Raw genomic sequence first — 16,969 nt, 5'->3', positions numbered from 1 at the left:
GGATTCACTTAGGTGAATTCTACCTTGCCCGAGAGGTTTCTTTGACGTGTTGTCAGTAACGATTCAATTATATAGTTGACAAGTCTGCTTTCATTCATCTGATGCCTCATTAAAACATACTTCAGCCAAAACCCTCTTTGGGAAAAAAATACCAATAGTAGGAAAGAGTACATCTACAATACATTTAAGCTAAAGTACATTTTCAAGTGGCTCGCATTCCAGGTCCTTGGACTTCTCGACCATCCAACTGCTACAAGCGGTAAGCTCCATTGTGCAGGCTCTCTTTAACCTGAAATGGTCCTTCCCAATTCGAATTGATCTTACCCTTTACTGAAGTCTTGCGAGCTTCTCCTCTCATCCTTCATACGAGATCACCTTCTTGGAATACCCGTGGTTTAGTTTTTGAGTTATATCTCCTGGACGCCCTTTGCTTACATGCTTCTTCTTGTATCTTTGGCTTATCGCTCAGCTTCTGAAGCAAATCCAACTCGGTCTTTAGGAATTCGTCGTTTCTCTTGAGGTTGTCAAGTTCACATTGAATTATCGGCTCTTCGACCTCGACTGGTAACATGGCTTTTGCGTCGTATGTGAGGTTATAGGGAGTTTCGCCTTTGCTGAGTTTGGGGTGCACCTGTAGGTCAAAAGGACTTTGACAAGCTCTTTTTTCCACCTTCCCTTCGCGCCGCCTAACCTTTTCTTCAACTCGGTCAGTATGACCTTGTTTCCAGATTCGGCCTGCCCATTAGTATGTGGGTGTTCCACCGAACTCGTTTTGTGTCGAATGCCGAGACTGTCATAGAACTCGACAAGCTTCTAGTCTATAAACTTTCTTCCTGTGTTGGTCATAATAGTGTGTGGGATTCCGAATCAACATACTATATCTTTCCAAACAAATTTTTGACCTGTTAAACGGTGATTTTTGCAGGAGGTTGCGCCTCGATTCACTTAGTAAAATAATCCACTACTACCAGCAGGAATTTTCTTTACCCAGTTGCCGGTGGAAAAGGGTTGACTATAGGCAAACATCCTTGGAGAATTGATGTTATGCAAGTCGTGAGGGTGGAAATGTATGAGGGGGTCGTGGTCTTGGCAATTTTGGCATCTCTTAAAAAAATCAGCACAATCAGCTCTTAGGGTGGGCTAATAATAGCCTACTCTGAGTACTCTCGTCGCCATTGTTTGCGATCTTGAGTGTAGGTCGCATGCACCATGGTGTAGCTCCTTCAAGATGTATTCGGTATCGGCTTTGGATACACATTTAAGCAATGGAGTTAAAAAACCTCTTTTATACAAGTCATCACCCACCAAAACAAATCGAGAGGCCTTCTTTGCAAATGCAATGTCATGATATTCCTTCCCGCCCTCCCGGTCTTCTAGCACACCCTTGATCTTGTAAACCCAATCTACCTCCTCTTGCCCTACCATCATGCATTCTTCGGTTGCGACCGAGGGAGTAGATAAAGTTTGTTGTATGACGATGTCGTGTCGACCTTTCTGCTTACTACTGGCCAATTTCAATAAAGATTTCAGCTCGAGAGTTATCTTCTCATTTTATGTGGTGTTTGGTGGCACTTTCAAATCCAACCATGATGCCGACCACTCAGTGGTAATACTTTTGGAGCAAAGGATCCTTTGTTGAACCAAGTGGTGTTCAAGCTTTGAAGAATCCAAATCCTTTGAAGGATGAAGCCTTTGCTGTGCTTGGTGTTGTTGTGCTGGTTTAGCTTAGTTCTGGGGTAGTTTGAGTTTTGTAATTCACCCTTTCATTAAATCTAAAGCATAAGCATCTCATTCTTTGTGAAAGTAAAATGTTTTCAAACTAAGTTAAAACAACCGATTGTTTTGTCGAAACAACCAATTGCTTGTACTTAGGTGTTTTGAGAAAAAGATTGAAAACTGTTTTTAAATGGTTGAACTGTTAAGTACCAAAACAACCGATTGATTCGAGGAAACAACCGATTGTTTGTTTTGGGACCATAACAGAAAAACTGTTTTCGGTTTGACTGAGCTTTAAATGTTTTAACTGCTTACGCTCCAGTCATTAAATGCTTTGCCCAATCTTTTAATGCAATTTAAGAGTTTGTTAAGATTTGATAACAAACTACATCTTTGAATATATTCAGAAAAACAGATTACACAATTAATCTTTGACAAGTTTTTGCTAAGAGTTTTTGAGTTTTTCAAAGAGCTGAGAGTGTGTGATTGATCAAAGTTGTGGAATAGGATTCTGCTTGTTTTGATTTCAGATTATCTTCTGTAACAAGTGTAATCCTTGTATTCTCTGTAAATACAAGTTTCATTTCTGTGTTTGCTAAGATTGGTTGTGTGTTCTTGAGGGGATCAAGATCAGCAATATTGGTGTAGGTGTGTTGACCAAGGAGAGTGTGTTTCTTGAGGTGTTCAAGGTCATTATCTTGGTTGTTATGTAAGTGATCAAGGTGTGGTTGCTTAGTGGATTTCCTCAGGGTTCTGAGAAGACTGGATGTAGCTTTGGATTTGGAGTGAACCAGTATAAACAACTGTGTACAATCTCTCTATCCCTATCTCTTTAAATTCAGTTTTGTCATTTGATAACTGGTATAAACAACCGATTGTTTTGGTAAAACAACCGATTGTTTTTCCAGTGTTGTGCTTTTGCTTTATGTTTTGAAAAACTGAATTCTTAATTAAAGTTTTTATTGAAGTATTTTCATTTTAGGCTTAAAATTTTACGAAAATCTTTCTTAAACAATTCACCCCCCTCTCATTTAAGGCCATACATTCTAACAATTGGCATCAAGAGCTTGGTTCTTGAAAGTTATTCAAGTTGATCAAAAATCTTTTCTCTATGGCTGGAAAACTATCTTTTGAGGAAGGTGCTTCAATCTACAAACCACCTTTATTCTGTGGATTGAATTATAAGTTTTGGGAAGCAAGAATGAAAATCTTTATTGAATCTATTGATCATAGAATTTGGGATTCAATTGAGAATGGTCCTTACATTCCAAAGTTCAAAAAGGATAATTCTTTCATTGCAAAACCTTTGTCCAAATGGGCAAATGATGAATGTAAGATGGCCCAGCTTGATCGGTCTGCCCAAAACATTATAGCTTCTGCACTAGATACTAATGAATTTTTTAGGATAGCAAAGTGCAAAACTGCCAAGGATATGTGGGAGACTCTCAAGGCTGCTCATGAACCAAAGGAAGCAATGACAAAGAGTCAAGCAAGAAGGAAAAGAAGGTAAAATAAGAAAAGCCTCAATCTTTGCTTCATGGCCAGAAGGGAGGATGACTCAAGTAGTGTAAGTTCATCAAACTCCCCAAACTTTGAAAATTATGGTCAATTGCTTCAAGCCTTTCAAGAAACACATGAAGAAGCCAACTGATTGGCTCTCTTGAAAAATCGGTTAAAAGAAAAGAACAACTGGCTTGAAAACATAGTAAATGCACTGGAAGAGGATTTAGAAAATTCAAAAACAGATTTTGAAAATCTGGAAATCATTTACAAAAACTCCTCTTGCAAGTGTGATACTCTAGTTTGTGAAAATTGCGAAAATCTTGAAAAGAAGGTCAACTATCTTGTTAAAACAGTGGATAAGCTTTCTAAAGGCCAATCCAACTTTGAGAGTGTTCTAGCATCTCAAAACTGTGTTTTTGGAAAATCTGGATTGGGTTTTAATCCACAAAACAAACAAGATAGATTTTCAAAATCTTTTTCGAAAATGCCAGAAAAACAATCGATTGGACCATCGAAACAACCGATTGTTACATGCTTATTGTTGAACCAAGTGGTGTTCAATGTTTTGAAGAATCCAAATCCTTTGAAGGATGTTGAAGCCTCTGCTTTACTTGATGTTGCTGTGCTGGTTTAAGCTTTGTTCTGGGGTAGTTTATATGTTGTAATCCATCCTTTGATTAAATCTCAAGCAATTAGCATCTTAATCTTTATGAAAGTAAAATGTTTTTCAAACTAAGTTGAAACAAGCGATTGTTTTGTCGAAACAAGCGATTGTTTATACTTAGGTGTTTTGAGAAAGATTGAAAACTGTTTTTGAATGGTTGAAACTGTTAAGTACCAAAACAACCGATGGATTCGAGGAAACAACCGATTGTTTGTGTTGGAATCATAACAGAAAAACTGTTTTGTGTTTGAATGAGCTTTAAATGCTTTAACTGTATACGCTCCAGTCATTAAATGTTTTGACCAATCTTTTAATGCAATTTAAGAGTTTGTTAAGATCTGATAACAAACTACATCTTTGAATATATTAAGAAAAACAGATTTGAGAATTAAGAATCTTTTGACAAAGTTTTTCTAAAGAGTTTTTCAAAGAGCTGAGATTGCTAAGAGTTTGTGATTGATCAAGGTGCTGGAATAGGATTCTACTTGTATTGATTTCAGATATTCATCTGTAACAAGTGTAATCTTTGTACTCTGTTGAACAATTTCGTTTCTGTGTTTGCTGAGATTGGCTGTGTGTTCTTGAGGTGTTCAAGATAAGCAATCTTAGTGTTGGCCAAGGAAAGTGTGTTTCTTGAGGTGTTCAATGTCATTCTCTTGGTTGTTGTGTAAGTGATCAAGGTGTGGTTGCTTAGTGGATATCCTCAGGGTTTTTTAGAAGACTGGATGTAGCTCTGGATTTAGAGTGAACCAGTATAAACAACTGTGTACAATTTCTCTATCCCTATCTCCTTAAATTCAGTTTTGTCATTTAAAAAAGGGTATAAATAACCGATTGTTTCGTTAAAACAACCGATTGTTTTTCCAGCTTTGTGCTTTTGCTTTTTGTTTTGAAAAACTGAATCCTTAATCAAGGTTTTCTAAAAGAATTTTCATTCTAAGCTTAAAAGTTTACTAAAATCTTTCTTAAACAATTCACCCCCCCTCTCATTTAAGGCCATATATTCTAACAATTGGCATCAAGAGCTTGGTTCTTGAAAGTTATTCAAGTTGATCAAAAAAAATTTTTATGGCTGGAAAACTATCTTTTGAGGAGGGTGCTTCAATCTACAAACCACCTTTATTCTGTGGATTGAATTATAAGTTTTGGGAAGCAAGAATGAAAATCTTTATTGAATCTATTGATCAAAGAATTTGGGACTCAATTGAGAATGGTCCTTACATTCCAAAGTTCAAAAAGGATAATTCTTTCATTGCAAAACCTTTGTCTAAATGGACAGATGATGAATGTAAGATGGCTCAGCTTGATAGGTCTGCTCAAAACATTATAGCTTCTGCACTAGATACTAATGAATTTTTTAGGATATCAAAGTGCAAAACTGCTAAGGAAATGTGGGAGACACTCAAGGCTGCTCATGAACCAAAGGAAGCAATGACAAAAAGTCAAGCAAGAAGAAAGAGAAGACAAAATAAGAAAAGACTAAATCTTTGCTTCGTGGCTAGAAAAGAGGATGACTCAAGTAGTGTAAGTTCATCAAACTCTTCAAACTCTGAAAATTATGGCCAATTGCTTCAAGCCTTTCAAGAAACGCATGAAGAAGCCAACCGATTGGCTCTCTTGAACAATCGGTTAAAAGAAAAGAACAGCTGGCTAGAAAATAGAGTAAAAATACTGGAAGAGGATTTAGAACATTCAAAAATGGATTTTGAAAATTTGAAAATCATTTACAAAAATTCCTCTTGCAAGTGTGATACTCTAGTTTGTGAAAATTGTGAAAATCTTGAAAAGAAGGTCCACTATCTTGTAAAAACAGTGGATAAGCTTTCTAAAGGCCAATCAAACTTTGAGAGTGTGCTAGTATCTCAAAATTGTGTTTTTGGAAAATCTGGATTGGGTTTTAATCTACAAAACAAACAAGATAGATTTTCAAAATCTTTTTCGAAAATTCCAGAAAAACAATCGATTGGACCATCGAAACAACCGATTGTTACATGCTTCTATTGCATGAAAAAAGGCCATTCTGTGAGATTCTGTAAAATCAGAAAACATGTTGTTCCTAAAGGGCTTATGAAGTGGATTCCCAAGGGAAATAAAGCTTTTATTGATGAGTATAAACCAGATGGACCCACATTCATAAGGTGGCCAAACCTTTGTACTTGGAAATCTCTTTTGTAGGAAATCTTGGAGGAGAGTAAGCAACTTTGGTACTTGGACAGTGGATGCTCCAAGCATATGACAGGGGACAAATCAAAGTTTTTGAGAATATCCTTCAAGCAAGAGGGTCATGTCACCTATGGAGACAACAACAAAGGAAGAATTCTTGGAAGAGGATCCATAGGAGATGAGGACAACTTGGTAATCCATGATGTGCTCTTTGTTAAAGGCCTATAGCATAATCTGCTGAGCATTAGCCAACTCTGTGACAAGGGATATCAAGTGATGTTCATGACAAACACATGTGAAATTTGTCTCCCCAACACCAAAGAGGTAATGTTGGTAGGTAAGAGAATTAATAATGTGTATCTTCTAGATATCTCTTCACCATGTTCAATTGGATGTCTTCTATCCAAGCAAGATGAATCTTGGCTTTGGCATAGAAGAATTGCTCATATTCACATGAATCATTTGAACAAGCTAATATCAAAAGATCTTGTGATTGGGCTGCCAAAACTCAAGTTTGAGATGGATCACATATGTGAAGCATGCCAAAAAGGGAAACAAGTGAAAAGTTCTTTTAAAACCAAAAATGTTGTCTCTTCCTTGAGACCTCTTGAACTTCTTCACATGGATCTCTTTGGACCCTCTAGAACTATGAGTCTTGGTGGAAATTATTATGCTCTTGTTATTGTTGATGATTTCTCTAGGTACACTTGGACCTTGTTCTTGGAATCAAAGAGTGATGCCTTTGCTGCATTCAAAAAGCTAGCAAGAAGACTACAAAACACAAAAAGCAATAACATAGGTTCTATAAGGAGTGACCATGGACGAGAATTTCAGAATGAGAAGTTTGTCAAGTTCTGTGAAAAGTTGGGGATTCTATATAATTTCCTTGTTCCAAGAACACCACAACAAAATGGAGTTGTAGAGAGGAAGAACAGGTGTCTTGAAGAGCTTGCAAGAACAATGCTTAGTGAATCATCACTTCCTAAGTATTTTTGGGCAAATGCAGTGATCACCTCTTGTTATGTGATGAATAGGGTACTTATAAGGCCCATTTTGAAGAAAACTCCATATGAACTTTTCAATGGAAGGAAGCCCAACATTAGTCATCTGAAAGTCTTTGGGTGTAGCTGTTTTGTTCTCAACAATGGAAAGGAAACCTTGGGAAAGTTTGATGACAAAGTTGACCTTGGTATTTTCGTTGGTTATTCACTCTCAAGCCATGCATATAGAGTCTACAACAAAAGGTTGATGACTGTAGAAGAAAAAGTTCACGTTGTCTTTGATGAGGTAGATCGCAGAATCAGTCAGATCCCAAAGATCAGTGCTGAGGAAGATGAACAGAGCATCAGTTTGGAGAAGCTGGAAATCTATGCAGAAAAACAACTAGTTGATTCGCAGAAACAACCGATTGAAATTCTGCAACAGAGTGAGCTGCCCAAAGAGTGGAGGATTCCTAGAGATCTGTCAATGGATAACATCATAGGGCAGATAAAGGAAGGTGTCTCCACACGTAGCTCCATCTCAAACTACTGCAGGCACACAACTTTTGTCTCTCAAATTGAACCAAAGTCAAATGAGGAAGCTCTCAAGGATGAGAAGTGGGTTAAAGCTATGCATGAAGAGCTAAATCAGTTTGAATGGAATGAGGTATGGTTTCTTGTCCCTAAAACTAATGAAATGAATATTATTGGTTCGAAATGGGTTTTCAGGAACAAGCTAGATGAGGATGGAGTGATCACAAGGAACAAAGCAAGGCTAGTTGCCAAAGGCTACAATCAAGAAGAGGGCATAAACTATGGTGAAACCTTTGCTCCTGTGGCTAGATTGGAGGCTGTAAGGTTGTTGCTGGCCTTTGCATGTATGAGTGGTTTTAAACTCTTCCAAATGGATGTAAAGAGTGCCTTCTTGAATGGCTACATCAATGAGGAAGTCTATGTAGATCAACCACCGGGCTTTGAAGATCATAAGTATCCCAACCATGTCTTCAAGTTGAAGAAAGCTTTGTATGGACTGAAACAAGCTCCAAGGCAGTGGTATGAGAGGCTTAACAACTTTCTGCTATCTCATGGTTATGAAAGAGGAATGGTAGACAAGACTCTCTTCATCAAGAAGTCAAATGCAGAAATAATTCTTGTGCAAATCTATGTTGATGATATCATCTTTGGTACACAAGATAGATTGTGTGAAGAATTTGTGGCTACAATGAAAGGTGAGTTTGAAATGTCTATGATGGGATAACTATCTTTCTTTCTTGGATTGCAGGTTAAGCAAACAAAGGATGGGATCTTCTTAAGTCAATCAAAGTATTGCAAGGAGATTCTCAAGAAATTTGAAATGGAGAGTTGCAAAGAAGCAAGCACTCCAATGCCATCAAGCTGCTACATGGATGCAGATGCTGCTGGAAAATGTGTAGATCAAACAAAATACAGAGGATTGATTGGATCTTTGCTTTATCTAACAGCTAGTAGGCCGGACATTATGGTTGCGGTGTGTCTATGTGCAAGATATCAAGCAAATCCTAAGGAGTCACACTTCAGAGCTGCAAAAAGAATTCTGAAATATCTCAAAGGAACGTCATCTGTAGGATTATGGTATCCTTCTCACTCTCCAATACATTTAATTGGTTATTCAGATTCTGACTTTGCAGGTTGCAAGCTAGATAGAAAGAGCACAAGTGGCACTTGTCACCTTCTTGGCTCAAGCCTAATCTCATGGCATAGCAAGAAGCAAGCATGTGTTGCTCTCTCTACTGCTGAGGCTGAATATATAGCTGTTGTTAGCTGCTGTGCACAGATTCTGTGGCTCAAGCAACAACTTGCAGTTTTTGGTTTACAAATCAGCAAAGGTTCCTTTGATGTGTGATAACACAAGTGCCATCAATCTTACCAAAAATCAGATTCAGCACTCAAGGATCAAACATATTGAGATAAGACATCATTTCATCAGGGATCATGTAAACAAATGGAACTGTGAAGTGAAGTTTGTGGAGACCAAACTGCAGTTAGCTGACATCTTCACAAAGCCTTTACCAAAAGAGAGGTTTTTCTTCTTAAGAAATGAGTTAGGTATCCTTGATCTTAATAATCTCTCCTAAATCTGTTTTTAATACATGCTAAAGTCTATTTGTGAAGACAAATAGGGGGAGAATTAATTGGTTCTTGTATATCTTTATCTGATTGTATAAATTGTTAAAAATCTCTGATATAAAAGTGTTTTCTGCTGCTGCTGATAGAAACAACCGATTGTTTCGTGTAAACAACCGATTGTTTATCATGTTTTATGCTTAAAATATGTAAAAATCTAACTTGCTGATGTAAGAAGCATTGGGTAGTATAAATTTTTTTTTTGCAGGTACTGCTTCAGGTTAATCAGAACGAACACAAGCACCAGGGATTTGTCTTCATCAAATAGGGGGAGATTGTTGAACCAAGTGGTGTTCAAGCTTTGAAGAATCCAAATGCTTTGAAGGATGTTGAAGCCTCTGTTGTGCTTGGTGTTGCTGTGCTGGTTTAGCTTAGTTCTGGGGAAGTTTGAGTTTTGTAATTCACCCTTTCATTAAATCTAAAGCATAAGCATCTCAATCTTTGTGAAAGTAAAATGTTTTCAAACTAAGTTAAAACAACCGATTGTTTTGTCGAAACAACCGATTGTTTGTACTTAGGTGTTTTGAGAAAAAGATTGAAAACTGTTTTTAAATGGTTGAACTGTCAAGTACCAAAACAACCGATTGATTCGAGGAAACAACCGATTGTTTGTTTTGGGACCATAACAGAAAAATTGTTTTCTGTTTGACTGAGCTTTAAATGTTTTAACTGCTTACGCTCCAGTCATTAAATGCTTTGACCAATCTTTTAATGCAATTTAAGAGTTTGTTAAAATTTGATAACAAAATACATTTTTGAATATATTCAGAAAAATAGATTACACAATTAATCTTTGACAAGTTTTTGCTAAGAGTTTTTGAGTTTTTCAAAGAGCTGAGAGTGCTAAGAGTGTTTGATTGATCAAAGTTGTGGAATAGGATTCTGCTTGTATTGATTTCAGATTATCTTCTGTAACAAGTGTAATCCTTGTATTCTCTGTAAAGACAAGTTTCGTTTCTGTGTTTGCTAAGATTGGTTGTGTGTTCTTGAGGGGATCAAGATCAACAATCTTGGTGTAGGTGTGTTGACCAAGGAGAGTGTGTTTCTTGAGGTGTTCAAGGTCATTCTCTTGGTTGTTGTGTAAGTGATCAAGGTGTGGTTGCTTAGTGGATTTCCTCAGGGTTCTGAGAAGACTGGATGTAGCTCTGGATTTGGAGTGAACCAGTATAAACAACCGTGTACAATCTCTCTATCTCTATCTCTTTAAATTCAGTTTTGTCATTTGATATCTGGTATAAACAATCGATTGTTTTGGTAAAACAATCGATTGTTTTTCCAGTGTTGTTCTTTTGCTTTATGTTTTGAAAAACTGAATTCTTAATCAAGGTTTTATTGAAGTATTTTCATTCTAGGCTTAAAATTTTACGAAAATCTTTCTTAAACAATTCACTCCCCCTCTCGTTTAAGGCCATACATTCTAACATCCTTCACTTGGTATTCGCCACTTATGTGACCGATAGTCAGTTTTGAGTGTATCTTGCACTCGACCTTCCAGGCTCCCATGTCTTTAGCCAACAATAAACCTGCTATGAGATCTTCATACTCAGCCTGGTTGTTTGACGTTTTGAAACCAAAGCGTAAAGATTGTTCTATTCATAGATTTCCCGGCCCTTCGAGAACAACTCTTGCTCCTCCTCCGCCTTTATTTGAAGACCCATTGATGAAAATCCATTCAGCCTCAAAACATTTGGATAAGAAGATTGTAAGCATAAAAAGGATCTTAGAAGACTCTCAACTCAGGGAGAATTATTGTTAATTGCTATTCCATTTTTATCTAGTTTTATAAACATTATACAAGTAGTATAGGCTTTATTTTGGGCAATTTTCTTAGGCTATGTTTTAGGCCAATTTTCATGGGTCGTGTATTGGGCCAATTAGAGTAGGGTGTAAATAGAAGAAGAAAAAGTCTAGCTAGAGTTACAATTGGGCCTCCTTGGACCCAATGCAACTCTAGACCATCTAGAGAGTTTTTAGGGTTAAAGCTTGCACAATTGCTGCCCATAACACTATAAATACAAGTATTAGCCCCCTTGTAAATGAGATTTAAATTGATAATGAAATGTTGTCCAAGTTGCTAACTCATTTGTCTTCAAATTCTCACTCTCAAGTTTGCACTTCTATTAGTGTTTTGCTTGAATCTTCTTAGAAGTTAGCCACACCTCTTCTAAGCCTCTACCTCTTTTCTGTTGAAGATGGATGAAGCTTCTTCCCTACCTAGTCTTAGAGTGTGTTTAATGTAGAAAATAGCTAGGTTGCTTTGAAGATTGTAATATGTTTTAGATGATCTTGTTCTTAGGCTAGTGTGTGTTTAAGGTTGCCTTTTGCTACATGACCTATCCTATATGCCTAATCAAGGTGGTAAGATCAAGCACATGAAGTGGTTAAATGTTTTTCAAAAAGCTTTTTAGAGTTTTCTAAAAATTCAGGATACTGCACAAAAATAAAATTGTTTCTCTGTAAAAGAATAGGTTTAATTTTGTTCTGCTGAAGGGTTTTTCGAAAGTTTGTTAGGGCACTAAAAATGAAGTTCAATTAGTTATTTCAGTTAAGCTGAGCTGACAGTTTTCCTGAAAAACAATCTGTTTGTTTTGAAATCAACCTGTTGTTTTTATAACAACTTTTTAACTGTTTTTTGAAAAGTTGTTAGAAACTGTTTTCTATAAATTGAAAGGTCTTTCTCACACGAAAAGTTGTTGAGCAATCACAGTTTTAACAGAGTTTAAGCTTTTTTTGTGTGAGAAGAAGGATTGAAAAGAGTTTTTGAAAGGTTTTCCAAAGGGATCTTCAAGTGTGCTTGTTCTAGGAGAACCTTGATCTTGGTGAAGGTGCTGGTGCGGTTCTGCAGCAATTGAACTACTGGCTTTGAGTTCTTGCATCCTTTCTCAGGTGTTACCTTTCCTTTATTTGTTCTTGTAAAAGGTGTAATTGTTAGTCATTCTTTGATAGGGTTTCTTAGAGTGCAAGGTGTGATGAAATAGGGATTTTCAACTTTGGTTGTATTGTTCTTGTAGGTTTCAAGAACTGTTGTGTTGTAATTGTTTGGAATTGGTTTTAGTGTATTTCACCTTGGAGTAAGGTGAAACTGGATGTAGCTCTTTATGAGTGAACCAGTATAAACCTTGTCTGCATAAATCTTCTCATCCCTGCACTTATTTTCTTGATTAATTGACAATTTGCTAAGAAATAAATTTGTCAATTGTTCTTGAGAATTCCCTGTTTGATCTTAATACAAATCTGAACAAGTTCTGGTTTTGTTAAATTAAATTGAAAAATAAATTTGTTCCTTTTAAAATCAATTTGTTCTTTTTCTTCTGAAATATTGTAAACCAATTTGTGTTTGCGAAAATTTTATAACTTCAATTCACCTCTCCTCTTTTGAACTTAGACACTAATAGACCCAACAATTGGTATCAAGAGCTAGGACTTGTATTTTACTCAAGTGTGTGCATTATGTCTAAGTTTAAAATGCCTTTTGCTGAAGGTGCGTCTATTAATAGACCTCCTATGTTTGGTGGTGTGAATTATGCATTCTGGAAAATTAGAATGAAGATCTTCATGGAATCTATTGACATGGGTATTTGGGATGCAGTGGCAAATGGACCTTTTGTACCTATGCAGGTTGTCAAAGAAGAAACAGTGAAGAAGCCTTGGTCTGAATGGAGTGAAACTGAAAGGAAGAAGGCTCAGTATGACTCCCTAGCCAAAAACATCATCACCTCTGCATTGAATATGGATGAATTCTTTAGAGTGTCCCAATGCAACTCAGCTAAGGAGATGAGGGGAAGTACTAGAAGTAACCCATGAGGGCACGAATGATGTGAAACGAGCAAGGAAGCACTCACTCATCCAAGAATATGAACTTTTCATGATGCAATTAGAAGAGAGCATTGCAGATGTGCAGAAACGATTTACACATATTGTAAATCATCTCACTGGTCTAGGTAAGGTCTTTGACAAGGAAGAGCTCAACATAAAGGTGCTGAAATGCCTTGATAGGAGCTGGCAACCTAAGGTAACAACAATCTCAGAATCCAGGGATTTATCCAAGATGTCCACTGCTGCATTGTTTGAAAAATTGATGGAACATGAGCTAGAACTCAAAAGATTGAAAGAACAAGAAATAGTGGAGAAAAGAGCCAAAGGAATTGCGTTGAAGACTATCATGGAACATGATACAAGTGAGGAAGAGAAGAATTCTGAACATGATGAGACCTTGAGTCTGCTCACTAGAAAATTTAGCAGATTTTTTAAGAGGAAGAACCAAGACATAACTCAACAAAGAAAAAGGTACTCAAAATCCAATGACTCAAATTCTTCTAGTTATACTTGCTTTGGTTGTGGTAAACTAGGTCACATAAAGGTTGATTGTCCAAACAATCAAAACAAAGAAAAATCAGCAAGCAAGAAGAGTGAAAAAGGCAAAGGAAAAAGAGTTTATATCTCTTGGGAAGAAAATGATGTATCCTCAACAAGTGAATCCTCAACTGGAAGTGAAGAAGGAAATACGTGCTTCATGGTGAATGATGAAGGATCAATCTCTGATTCGGTGAGTGACTTTTCTACTGATTTTGAAAGTTATGATCAGCTGTTAATTGCCTTTAAGGAAACACATGATGAAGCAAACATATTGGCTATCATATGTAACAAATTAAACAGAGTAAATAGGGTACTTGAACCTAAGGTTAAATCACTTGAGGAAGAATTACATAAAGCTAAAACTGATTTGGTTAGCCTTGAATTGACGTGTTTGCGTGCATCTATAAAAACCTGTGAAAATTGTAAGAAGCTGGAAAAATAAGTTGAATACTTGCTGAAAACCTTATCAAATTTCACCAAAGGTAGAGAAAATCTTGAAACATTGTTGGGATCTCAAAATGTTGTTTTTAATAAAAATGAGTTGGGATATAATCCTGGAATAAAGAACAATGTGAAAAAGCTGTCCAGTTTTTTTGTTCCTTCCAAAACAGGTTTCTCTTCTTTTAACAGCTCAAATACAATGCATACTTCATCTTGCTTTTACTGTATGAAATCTGGACATATCTCTAGAACATGTAAAGCTAGAAGGTACCTTGTTCCCAAAAGATTGGTCAAATGGCTTCCTAAGGAAAGATATTAATCATGCTGGACCCTAGACTAAAAAGGGGTACCATATGTGTTAAATCTGTTTTGTTTTGCAGAAAAATAGCAGGAAAAACCAGTGGTACTTGGATAGTGAATGTTCAAAGCATATGACTGGTGATGTGGCTCAATTCACAAGTCTGAAACTTAAAGCTGAGGGACATGTCACATATGGAGACAATAATAGAGGAAGAATTCTTGGAAGAGGAAATGTTGGTACTGAAGATTCAACCACAATTGAGAATGTATTATATGTGGAAGGACTAAAGCATAGTCTTCTAAGTATTAGCCAACTGTGTGACAAGAGCTACAAGGTTAATTTTGAAACCAACACCTGTATAATTTCAAGTGAAACCTCTGCTAAGGTGTTGTTCACAGGTAGAAGGGTAAACAACATCTATCTCTTAGATATTATGAATAGTTGCTCTGAAAATGAATGTTTGCTATAAAAAAGTGATGAGTCTTGGCTGTGGCACAGGAGGTTAGCTCATATCCATACTAATCACTTGAAGAAGTTGAAGTCTAAGGATCTTGTTTCTGGCTTACCAAATATAAAGTTTCAAAATAACAGATTGTGTGATGCATGTGTAAAAGGTAAGCAAATAAGAACTTCTTTTAAAACAAAGGATGTGGTTTCTACAAATAAAGCTTTGGATGTTCTGCATATGGATTTGTTTGGACCTTCTAGGACTGCTAGTTTAGCTGGAAATTTCTATGCTTTGGTAATTGTTGATGACTTCTCAAGATATACATGGACTCTATTTCTTGCTTCTACAAATGATGCATATAAAGCTTTTAAGAAACTGGCTAAGGTTCTGCATAATGAAAATGAAAATAGCATAAAACAAATTCGTCATGATCATGAGGGAGAGTTTCAAAATGCAAAGTTTGATAGGTTTTGTGAAAAACATGAGATCATACATAGCTATTCTGCTCTTAGGACACCCCAACAAAATGGTGTAGTTGAAAGGAAGAATAGATCACTAGAGGAATTAGCTAGGACCATGTTAAATGAATCTAATCTACCTAAATATTTCTGGGCAGATGCATTTTACACTGCTTCTTATGTGCTTAACAGAACTTTGATTAGACCTATTCTTAAGAAAACTCCTTATGAACTGTATAAAGGTAGGAAGCCTAACATTAGTCATCTTAGGGTCTTTGGTTGCAAATGTTTTATTCTGAATAATGGAAAAGATAATATGAGCAAATTTGATCCTAAATCTGATGAAGGAATACATATTGGCTATGCTATTAATGGACATGCTTATAGAGTGTATAACAAAAGATTGCTTACTGTAGAAGAGTCTATGCATGTGGTGTTTGATGAATATGATTGTGTTGTGCCTAAATTTGTTCTGGATGAATCTGATGTGGATGATTTATGAACCATTTTACAAAATAATCAATCTATTGATCTTGGTGCAACTAATTCAAGTGTTGTCAAAGAATCTGGTGTGAATGCAGAATTGCCTAAAGAGTGGAAGACTCCCAGGGATCTCACACTTGACAATGTCATTGGGAAAAATGAGAAAGGAGACTCAACAAGGAATCCTCTCAACAATTTCTGCAAGACAATGGCCTTTGTCTCACAAGTAGAGCCTAAAAATCTAGAGGAAGCTCTACAAGACAGCAAATGGATAGCAGCAATGCAGGAAGAACTGAATCAGTTTGAATACAATGAAGTATGGTCCTTAGTTCCAAGAACACATGAGATGAATATCATAGGAACCAAATGGGTGTATAGGAACAAGATGGATGAACATGGGGCTATCACCAGAAATAAAGCAAGGTTGGTTGCTAAAGGCTACAACCAAGAAGAGGGAATAGATTTTGGTGAAACATATGCACTAGTAGCACGTCTTGAAGCTGTCAGATTACTCTTAGCATTTTCCAGCATAAAAGGATTCAGGTTATTCCAAATGGATGTTAAAAGTGCATTCTTGAATGGATATATTAATGAAGAAGTGTTTGTATCTCAGCTCCAGGGTTCGAAGACTACAAAAATCCATAGCATGTGTACAAGCTCAAGAAGGCACTGTATGGATTAAAACATGCACCTAGATAATGGTATGGGAAGCTAAGTGAGTTTCTACTCTCTCAAGGTTATGACCGTGGCACCTCTGATAAAACCTTGTTCATAAAGAAGAAAAGAGAAGGCATTATACTTGTGCAAGTCTATGTGGATGATATCATCTTTGGATCCACAAATGAAGAAAGGTGGGAAGCTTTTGTAGATGCAATGAAAAGTGAATTTGAAATGTCAATGTTAGGAGAAATGAATTTCTTCCTTGGACTACAAGTGAAACAACTTAAGGATGGAATCTTCATAAATCAAGCAAAGTACTGCAGGGAGTTGCTTAGGAAGTTTGATATGGATCAATGCAAAGCTATCAACACTCCTATTTCAACAAGCTGCCAGCTGGACCAGGATTGTGCAGGAAAATCAGTGGATCAATCAAAATACAGGGGTTTAATTGGTTCTTTATTATACTTAACTGCTAGCAGGCCTAACATTATGTTTGTTGTATGTTTATGTGTTAGATATCAATCTGATCCAAAGGAATCACATTACAATGCAGCTAAGAGGATTCTGAAATACTTGCAAGGGACTAAGGATGTTGGACTATGGTATCCAAACAATGTTTCCTTAAACTTGACT

Source organism: Phaseolus vulgaris, chromosome 1 (genome assembly GCF_000499845.2).
Source record: "Phaseolus vulgaris cultivar G19833 chromosome 1, P. vulgaris v2.0, whole genome shotgun sequence".
NCBI classification, from domain to species: Eukaryota; Viridiplantae; Streptophyta; class Magnoliopsida; order Fabales; family Fabaceae; genus Phaseolus; species Phaseolus vulgaris.
The sequence above is the reverse complement of the archived record's forward strand: the minus strand, read 5'-3'. Positions refer to the sequence as shown.